At 42.7% G+C, this 10041-nt stretch overlaps 1 pseudogene; it reads left to right on the top strand.

Annotated features, from left to right (window-relative positions):
- Positions 1 to 2416: 2416 nt before the first annotated feature.
- Positions 2417 to 2572, top strand: LOC132685697 (U2 spliceosomal RNA; annotated as a pseudogene).
- Positions 2573 to 10041: the final 7469 nt, after the last annotated feature.

Raw genomic sequence — 10041 nt, 5'->3', positions numbered from 1 at the left:
GCAATCGATTCTTGCGATGCTGTGGTATCATATTACGTACCTATGACAGAATTGACCCATTCTACCATCTACGGGTGGACGGATGTTCAGGTTGTTGACATCTTGCTACTGGACTACTCTTGCTTCTGTACGCTTAGGCAGAAGTTTCTCTAGGGTAATTGTCTTGGTGTTAAAGTTTCTCGGTCTTTAAGTATGTGTGTCCCCAAGTTTAATAGGAATGCCAAAGTCTTTTCCGAAGTGGGCGTACCTATTCACAGTCCCACCATCGGTGGGTCTGGAACGTTTAAAGACATCCTGAAATTCTTACCACAGGGCCCCCAAGATAACTTGCATTGCCTGCAAACAGGGAGCTAGTCCTTGGACCTTGCCTCAACTCCTGGGAAGTGGCCTTTGACATCTTGCTGTTAGAATTTAAACCCCACCCCTGACCGCCCCAGAGGGTGGAAGAGCATTACTGGCACATTATTCGTTAGTCCAAGTTTCATTCTCCCAGTTTGGAAAGACAAAGGGGCAATTTAAACGCTGTCGTACAGACACTTTCCCCTCTAACCTGGAATACGGAAGTATATTCATAACAAGAAATAAATAGAAAATTGAATGCCTAAAAGAGTAGTACAGTTTCTTTCTTGGGCCTGACTGATTTGCTCCCTGTACCTCTGCTAAGGAAACGAGGAACCAAATAATACAATCCGCTCAGGGTCTGATGCTCTCTAGTTGTGACAGGCTAAGATAACTAAAAAGCATATCCTGAGAAATTCAGCCCTGTGTCTGTTGGGGAAATTTTTCCAAAGACGCTGTAGCTTTGTTTTGCCCCTTTTTATAGAGCACGGTCAGAATCAAAGACCTTACCTGTTGGAAGAGCTCCGGAGAATTCTGTTACTGTTCTTTCCTCAGGTAAACAAGCCAGACCCGACTTCAACACCACCATCTCCCCAGCACCCGGCATAGGTCTTGCATACCATGGGTGCTTAGTTGAACAAATCAAGAAGTTCTTAGAACCTTGAGTTGAGGAGAAATTTACTAAAACAAAAAAACACAACTTGTGAAAAAAACCCTGGTTTTTAATTTTTTTGAAGTTTATTTATTTATTGGCAGGGGGAAGGGAAGGGACAGAGAGAGAGAGAGAGAGAGAGAGAGAGAGAGAGAGAATCTCAAGCAGGTTCCACCACGTCAGCACAGAGCCTGGCGCAGGGTTTGAAATCGCAAACCATGAGATCACGACCTGAGACAAGTCAAGAGTCGGATGCTCAACAGACTGAGCCACTCAGGCAGCCCCCCCAAACCCTGTTTTCTACAATTCAGTCCTTTCCATGACTGCCCCCACAAAAAATCTAAGTCTCAAGGAATTTGACCAGTCACTTTTGTAAAGAAACTAATAATGTCAAGGCCTCATTATGATCCTTCTAAGCAGCTTTCATTAAATTCAGTTAACACAAAGCATAAGGAGAGGCTTCAAGCCTCCCATGGCCCTTGCCTGGCCTGTGATGGTAAACGTTCTCCCACGTGATTCCTGAAGATACTGCTTGGGGGTTGGTGACATCAGGGACTCTTCCCTGAGTACAAAATACCTTTCCACGTGGAGGTCCACACGATGGGAGGGATCACAGTGGAGGTTTAACCAACCATAATAAGAAGATAACAATGAAAGAAGTATCTGCTGAGAGGGCAATAAATCCTCCCTCCTTAATAAATCTCTGACAGAAGAGGACCACATGACGTCCCAGTGCTGTGAGCCTACAGATTAAATCGGAGATGTCTTGTTGATTGATACTGCTGGTAGCCAGATGATTGACCAGGCATGGGCTGATAATGAAATACTTGGGCTAATTAGAGAAGGACCAACGAATTGAAGGCAGATGAAAGGCTGCTCTAAAAGCTATTGCAGAGAAAAGGGTGGGTAACTGCAGAGTGGAAGTTCTGTCATTCTGCTTAATGAATCATCTGCTTATTCGCTGAGCCAGGCTCAGAAACACCAGAAGCATTTCCCAAGGATGGTTTTCCAAGGATGGAAATTTCCCAAGGATGGTTTGTAATCTAAAATCTAATGGTCCAGGAGAGGGTGTGGGGCAGGGGGGAGAAAGTGATGGAAATAGTATCCCAATAATGTGTTTATATTTTGCATTTGGGTACTGCTAAGGTCTGGCTTGAGTATGGAATGGTTGCATTTTTGGGGGGAGCCGTTGGGCATAAGACTTACACTGAGCGTGGATTTCAGAAATGAGGTCTCAGAGGGGGCTCCTTTGATCCAAAGGGACGTAGTCTGAATGATTACATGTTCTCCATGTACTTGAATGAGGATGTTACTGTTTTACCTCCAGGATTATGAAGACAACAGCCCCAGCCCACCTCAGTCTTCACCCCTTTTCCTCTCCCCCTGCCAAAACACATTATTTTTATTTTATAATTTATTAGGCTTATCGCTTCTCGGCCTTCTGGCTAAGATCAAGTGTAGTATAATTTATTAGGCTTTAGTTGTTATTCATTTTATTATTACAGGTGTTTTTCCTATTAGAAGAATATTCACACACTCTCCTCCATCCCGTTAGCTCGTCTCTGTCATGGTGGTCACATCTGGAGCATTCGTTTTGGTTGCCTTGGTAGTACTTTGGTTTTTGTAAGGGAGAAGTAATAGGAGGTCATTGCATATGTAAACCAAAAATAAAGCTTGTTAATTCCTTTACTCACCCACACCTCCTACACCTCATCTCTCTCTCCTAAATTTATCTTTCTTCTTTGAAAGTAGCCATTCAACTCTTCAACACATCAACTGAGTTTTGCATTTCTACACTTGGATTTTTCATACCTAGGATCTCCCGTTGTGTCGTATTCATAACTTCTTGCTCTTCCTTCATGTTTCAAGTTTAAAGATATTTATTTAAAGATGTTTATTTATTTCAAGATATTTCAAGATATTTATTGGACTTATTTTAAATTTCTCCACTACAGGTCTGTCAGTATGTTGTCTTTCAGGCTCCGTGTGTCCTGCCGATGTCTCATTATCTACCCCCTGCGTGTTCCCTTGGGAATTTCAGTTAAGGTAGAGAGTAATGTGTACCTGAGGGAGAGACAAACGCTAGACTGTGGGGTTAGGAGGATACTTCAAGTGGGACCACCTCTGGTGTTATTCTTAGAAATCAGCCATTCCCAGGTGGCCAATGGGCTTAGTACGTGGACCCTCTGACTCTTGATTTCAGGGTTGTGAGTTCAAGCAAGCCCTACATTGGGTATGGAAATTACTTAAAAAGAAATAAACCACTCCCAGTTTGCTTTCTGCTCCTACCTTCCAGCCCCTAACCCCACCTCCCAGACTCTCACCCTCAGAGAAACTTGGTAACTGTTCTTTTCCAAAAACCATCCCTCTTTGCTTTAGGCATTGTGGGATATGAGGAGGAAATATGCAGGGGCTGACCAGCCTCCCTACATTTATCACCCCAGAGGGGCTCCAGCTCTGCCCCCACGTCACCTGATTGCCCCTAGGGAGTATTGGGCTAGGGAGGTGATTTGCCACGGAAGTGACAAGTCAGTAGTCCACTGAGGTCAAGGTGGAAAAAAGAAAAAGTTACCATCAGCCAGCGCCCCCGCCCAAGCACACTTCCCACCTATGGCTTTTTGGCTTCTCCTGATATAGGCTGTCATTTTCCTTATGCACGAGACTCAACCACCTTCTGTCTTCCTATGTATAATTCACGGTTTTGATGTTAAGTGCAGGGTTACATCCACATGTCTTTTGCTTTTGTCCCCAAATCTTCTCAAGTTGGGTTTGAGGAAGGGAGACAATAGCTTATGTTTATTTATCATTTCATCCAGAATTGAAATTTCTCCTAACAATTCTAGAAGTCATGAGGCGTATATCTCCATTAAATGCAAAATGCCTAGCACATAGTAGGTTCTCATGAAACATTTCTTCAATAAATGGATAAATCCATTCAAAGATATTTTACGTGATATGCAAAGCCAGGCTTTTATTTTAACTTTCGTCTTTGCACTTTGCTTGGGAAAAATGATATTGCTTCAGGTAACCTAAAAAGGGAAAGTGATTGCATTTTAATAACCCAATTACAAGGAAAGCCCCCAAACAGAGTAAATAGTGCATAGCAGATACAAGGTTGGGCAAGACTTCCAATTAAGTTTACATTTTTCTCTCCGATACCCAAGCTTCTCTGGCTCTGGGATCCATTTCTGGGCTGCATATCATTACATTAATACTGTAAGGCTTTCAACATTCCTTAGAGCTATTATTTCCCTTTCTACGGCTCCTTCTTCAGAAGAGCTCGGAATGCTTTACAAGAGCCTACAGAATGAACATTAGTTCTTTAAATCTCACATGAAGGTAGAAAACACTGAAAAAGAAACACTCAGGAACTCCTGCTCATTTTCCCTTAAAGAGAAAGAAGGAAAGAATGGGAGGGTGGAAGGAACCTAAGTGCCCCTCCCAGTTGGTCCAAAAACAAAACAAAGCAAAACAGACATGTGTCTGTCCTTTGTTGAGGAAACTGGAAACGTCCATCAGGAACTTCCCCTCCTAACTTTTTGCCAGAACGTCTCTCCCTCTACCTGCACGTGCACCCATCCTTATTCTCTCTCATTGCAGAGAATCCCTTTCTAGCTTCTCCAGGATCATCTCCTTCCCCACCTTGTCCCTCTTCTGTTGCTGCTTTGGCTGTTCTTTTTCTTCATCCTCCTTCTTTTTGCTAATCATCATCTTATTTCTTGATCATTTAATGGGTGCCACGTACTATGCGAAGCTAGGCATTTCATGAATTACTTCATTAGCAGTGAAATTTATGGTATCATCCCTTTTTTTACAGAAGAACCTTTTTAGGCTCAGAAAAGTCAAGTAACTTGTCCAAGATGGCACAGCTTACAGCTGGTAAGATCTCATTAGCTCCTTTCCCTTGGTCTTGAAACATGGGCCTTTGGGGCTGTAAGCAACCAAGAAAATAGATGCATGACTTCCTTTGGGGCATTGTTCTATTCCTCTCCCCTTTTCCATTGCTAATGTATCTGTCAAGCAAATGAGTATCTGTGCTTCTATTTTCCTGCATCCAAACCTACCTTAAGTCCTTTATTCTGACTTCTGTACCCCCATTCTTTGATTCTTACCAATGGCCACCTTCTCTCCAAACAAATGGCCTTTACGATTCTTCTGCTTGACTTCTCTTAGCTGTGGGTGTTGTCGATGATTCTGTCTTTGAAATTTTAGATGCCAGCAAGTGTGGCTTAGGAAGCAGATTTATGTGGTCATTCAGATGTGCTATGAGATGGGGCGGTCCTGGACAGATGGGCATACCAGTAATGGATGCACGCCAAGCCCATGGCCAGAAATTTTAATTTCCTTAGAGGGTAAAGAGACATGAATTATCTTTAGAGTGGGAAGGATCCTTTATGGGTTTAAGTCTATTTTTGCAAGAAAACAAATTGTTTACCTTTTATAAATGGTATCTAAGCATTTGAGGTGATCCTATGTGTTATAAATAATAAATCCTAACAGCCTATATAACTAATATTTATATTTGCAACAAAATATAAGTAACCCTGATAATCTACAAGGATTTTATGTCTTTAGGGAATGATATGGGGTATGGATAGGAATGGTTCCCATTTTTATGGAATGGCTCGGTGGAAAAATGAATCTCCTGGGGCATATTTTATATATAATTTTGCCTATGAGATTCTCCTAATTGCTCCCATAGGGGCACAGCTGTGACTATCACAGAATATTTATTTTCTCTGAAGACTTCATAGTTTCTAAAGTGAAACAGCAGTTCAAACAAAATAATTTAGATTTTGTTTCTCTGCCACATGGCCCAGAGAAAGTAAGGTCTCCGGTTGATTGGAAGCATGGATGTATGTGGTTTAACACACCCAAGAGATATGGGTTGGCAGATTTTAAAATGGAGAACATACTTAACATTTACATAGAGATTTACAGCATCCAAGTATGTTCACACACATCCCGTCTGTCTTCTAGCTCCTTCGGTAAGATGGGCATTCTGATACTACCTTACAGATCAGGGGATAAAACTCCTGACAGTCAATACTATTTGACAAAGTCTCCATCAGCAGTAAAGGCAGATACAGGTCAATGCCTCGGTCTGGTCCCTGATCCCAGCCAAGGGCTAAATCTCACCTTCCTCCAGCCCATGCATGCAAATGATGAGTTAACTGCAGGCAGTTCACTGTAGCAAAGATGGCCGGACACAGTCAGGCAGGCAATTATATGCATCTGACTCACAAACATTAGTGAAACTGCACAGGAAGAAGAAATTTACTTCCAAAGAGGGAAAAACCTATTAAGTTGGTGTCAGAGGGCAGCATTATTCTTTTAAAAGGACGTATTTGGAACATGATTCATTCTTGGCAGTCCCATTACAAAGGGCAGTACGTATTTCCAACTGGAACCTGTTTTTTACCCGGCCGGCTGTATTTTCCACTGGGACAAACTCCCCATGTGCTGGATGATGCATTATTGGCATACATCGTGAGTGTTCAAAGGGTGTTTAGGTGTCTCTATGCAACTTCCGGTTAGGGTACCAAAACCCAGACAGGGGAAGTTATCAGCAGCGGTATTATTAAAATGTAAGGAAAACAGAAGTTTCTATCCCCCCAGATCAAAAGCACGTGTGGAGAAAACATTTGGGGGATGTCAGTACGGTCACAGATCCCTGAAAGTCATCCCTCCTCCACCCCGCCCCTTGTGACACGTACATCCACACATATGCAAACATATACAGTGTGGGCCCCCGGCAGTCATGGTCCTACAGTGACAGCCTGCTCTCCCAGCCATAGGTGGTGGCAGCAGATGTGGACCCCTGACTCAAACTGGACCATTCCGATCCTCTTTCTCTGGAAAGCCAATGAGAAAGGAGAGCTGGGTGATACGGACAACAGAGGTCTGCAAGGAAAGACCACAGACTCAGGCTGGACGGGCTCCTACCTCCTCTCTCCTCTTCCTAAACTTCACTTGGCCTTTTCTTTGACCTAAGGTGCTACGACCTTAGTGTCTTCCAATAAATTCCACTCTGGGCTTAAGCTAATTTGAAGTGGACATCTGATATTTGCAACCCAAAGAATCTCAACAAAACTGTAAGAGAGCCCCAGGCAAATGGTAACACGCTCTCCTTATGCTTTTTCTCCGTGCCCATGATGTATTAAGTTAAACTAAGCACGGATTGATCCCAGGAAAGCAATTGAAAAACTAAATGATAATTTACATAAGCAACTATCATAAATTGAAACGCTTCTAAAAAAGTGATTTCTTGGAAAGTTTGATAGCCTTTAAATATCAGGTATGAGAAAATATACTCTATGCTTTTAAGTGACGTGTGTGTGTACGTGCATGTGTGTATTCAAACCATTAAGCCAAACAAAAGTTTGTATGGACCCAACACAAAAAATATGGAATAGCAGAGTGGTTACTATAAAGCAATTCATAATACATACAGTTATATGGGGCAAATGCATGCAGAAAAAGAAAGTTTATTTTGGAGAATCCATTCAGACTTATGCTCTGAAGCCAACGTAAATATGAAAAACATTCTAAACACTTCTATCATCTTTGGCAAAAATAAGGAGGAAGGAGAGAGGCCTTTAATACACTTAACGTTTCTTTGCCTGTCAGGCAGGCAGGAAGCACCAGGAGCCATGGAAAATAAAAATTCACACACGGCTTTGAAGTGAACGTGATCCGCATTGTTTAAGGAGGCATGGACTTATCAACAGCTCCTTAGCTGCCATGTCAATAGGCAGGTCTTTTGTGAAAATATAAAGTGTGTCCTTATCTCCTCCAAGATGTGATCACTGTATTGTACGTGCCCGTGCAGAAAACAGCAGGAAAATTCTAGGGGCTCCTTCAATTATAAAATTGACATCTGGGAGTTATTTTTTCAATTTTCAAATTTTTAGCTTAACAAGTATTTTGTGCTCGCTAGAAACATTTGAACTTATAACAGAAAAGAATCACAAAAACTCTTCTATCGATAATCTGGATGAATGTTCTTCCATGCTTTCCTTTTAAAAAAATTTTTTTAATGTTTATTTATTTTTGAGACAGAGAGAGACAGAGCATGAACGGGGGAGGGTCAGAGAGAGGGAGACACAGAATCTGAAACAGGCTCCAGGCTCCGAGCTGTCAGCACGGAGCCCGACGTGGGGCTTGAACTCACGGACCGTGAGATCATGACCTGAGCCGAAGTCGGCCGCTTAACCGACTGAGCCACCCAGGCGCCCCCCATGCTTTCCTTTTTTAAAATTTTTTTTTAATGTTTATTTACTTTTGAGAGAGAGAGAGAGAGAGAGAGAGCGAGCGCACATGAGCAGGGGAAGGGCAGAGAGAGAGGGAGACACAGAATCCAAAGTAGGCTCCAGGCTCCAAGCTGTCAGCACAGAGCCCAACGCGGGGCTCGAACTCACGAACCATGAGATCATGACCTGAGCCAAAGTCGGATGCACAACCGACTGAGCCACCCAGGCGCCCCTCCATGCTTTTCTACATATCCATATACACAAATTTAAATATTTGACAAAAATGAGGTTATACTGTAGGGCCACTTACTTTATTTCACTAAACAATATATTGTCAGTATTTTATCATTGTTAAGAAATAATTCTCTGTGAGCCTTTCATGTTTCTGCATATCTTGCGAGCAGAGGAACTTTCTGGCACTTTGCCCTACACTCTCTGTTCAAGGATATGTATGTAGCAAACAATCTTGGAGGATAAAGATAGTGTCTCCCTTTGGAACAAAGGGCAGGAATGCTGATTGTCAATTAAAAGAGATTTGGGTTCCCTAAGCTCAGAATTGCCCTCTTAAAATGCAACCAACCCATTGTTGATGGCAATGCAGGTGTTGTCGCCTGGACCTCTTTGGGTCACTTTGGGAATTGGAGCTTGGGGCATTGGCAGGAAAAAAAAAATCCTGATATTCTGGTTACTGCTATTGCTGTGAGTAATAAAGCCCTTGGTCTCTGACCCAAGAGTCTTAAATTTTCTGCCAGCATCCATGAAACTGTGGCTGACCTGCTCACTTACAAGGGGGTAGAACCCCAGAGTCTTCATGGTTCTTGACAGTCCTGTCGCTAACCATTGCTCAAGGTCATTATTTTTGGTAGTTGTATTTTAGTGCATGTACCATGGTGTCTTTATCCATTTCCCTGTTGTTGGATTCTTAAGCTCTTCCCACTGTCTTGCCCTTGAATCTAACGCTTCTACACAACATATTTTTATATCCATCCTTATATATAACTATATTTTGGATGCAAATCCTGCAAATTTTTACTTTTGAGGAAATGCAGATACAATGACACTTGAGATTCTCTGAGCATTTGATAATTGGCTTCTCTTGACTGCTCACCTCTCACTGGTCCTAAAGGTCAGGCTCACAAGAGAAGGACAGGTGAACCAACAGAGGACAGGATGGGCCCAGGTGTCAAAGTCTAGTCATTCTGGGATTTGCTATAAAAATAAGAGCAGGCAAAGGCTCAGAAATCCAGAAGGAAGATGTTGTGACTCAAGAGCCTAAAAAATAAGTTCCCACCCTAGAATTTGATTCTAGTGATAGAATTCTCACCTCTATCATGCACACAAGCCAAGGCAAGCCCACGGCCTGGCCATGTTGGGTGGTAAATATACAATGAGCCACTCTTTGGTTTAGTCAGTTCATTATTGTCACAGAGTGTGAAAAGAGAAATAAGCTGAAGGTCCCAGCTCCCCATGATCCTTGTCCCAAATACCCAATGGACAGCACAGAAGCAAAAGTGGTCAAATGACCAATACGATGTGGGACACCATGTTGTAGATTGCAACTAAATAGTTTATGTTCTGTACCTCTAATTGGAGAGACGGGAAGGAGGGCAGAAATCTCCATACATCATCAGAACCCTGGGGCCACGAGGAACTGCCTCATGACAGCCCCCCAGAAACTGGGGGAGGCAAAAAGAAGATGGCCTCATAGCAGCTTCTACAAGCCCCCTAGCCTCTCGTGTTCTGGAAGAAGCACCAGTGTTCTGCCCATACTCAGATGAGGTTAGGTCTAGCCCTTGG

Source organism: Panthera onca, chromosome D2, assembly GCF_046562875.1.
Source record: "Panthera onca isolate mPanOnc1 chromosome D2, mPanOnc1 haplotype 2, whole genome shotgun sequence".
Classification (NCBI taxonomy): Eukaryota; Metazoa; Chordata; class Mammalia; order Carnivora; family Felidae; genus Panthera; species Panthera onca.
This window is presented reverse-complemented; position numbering and strand designations above follow the sequence as displayed.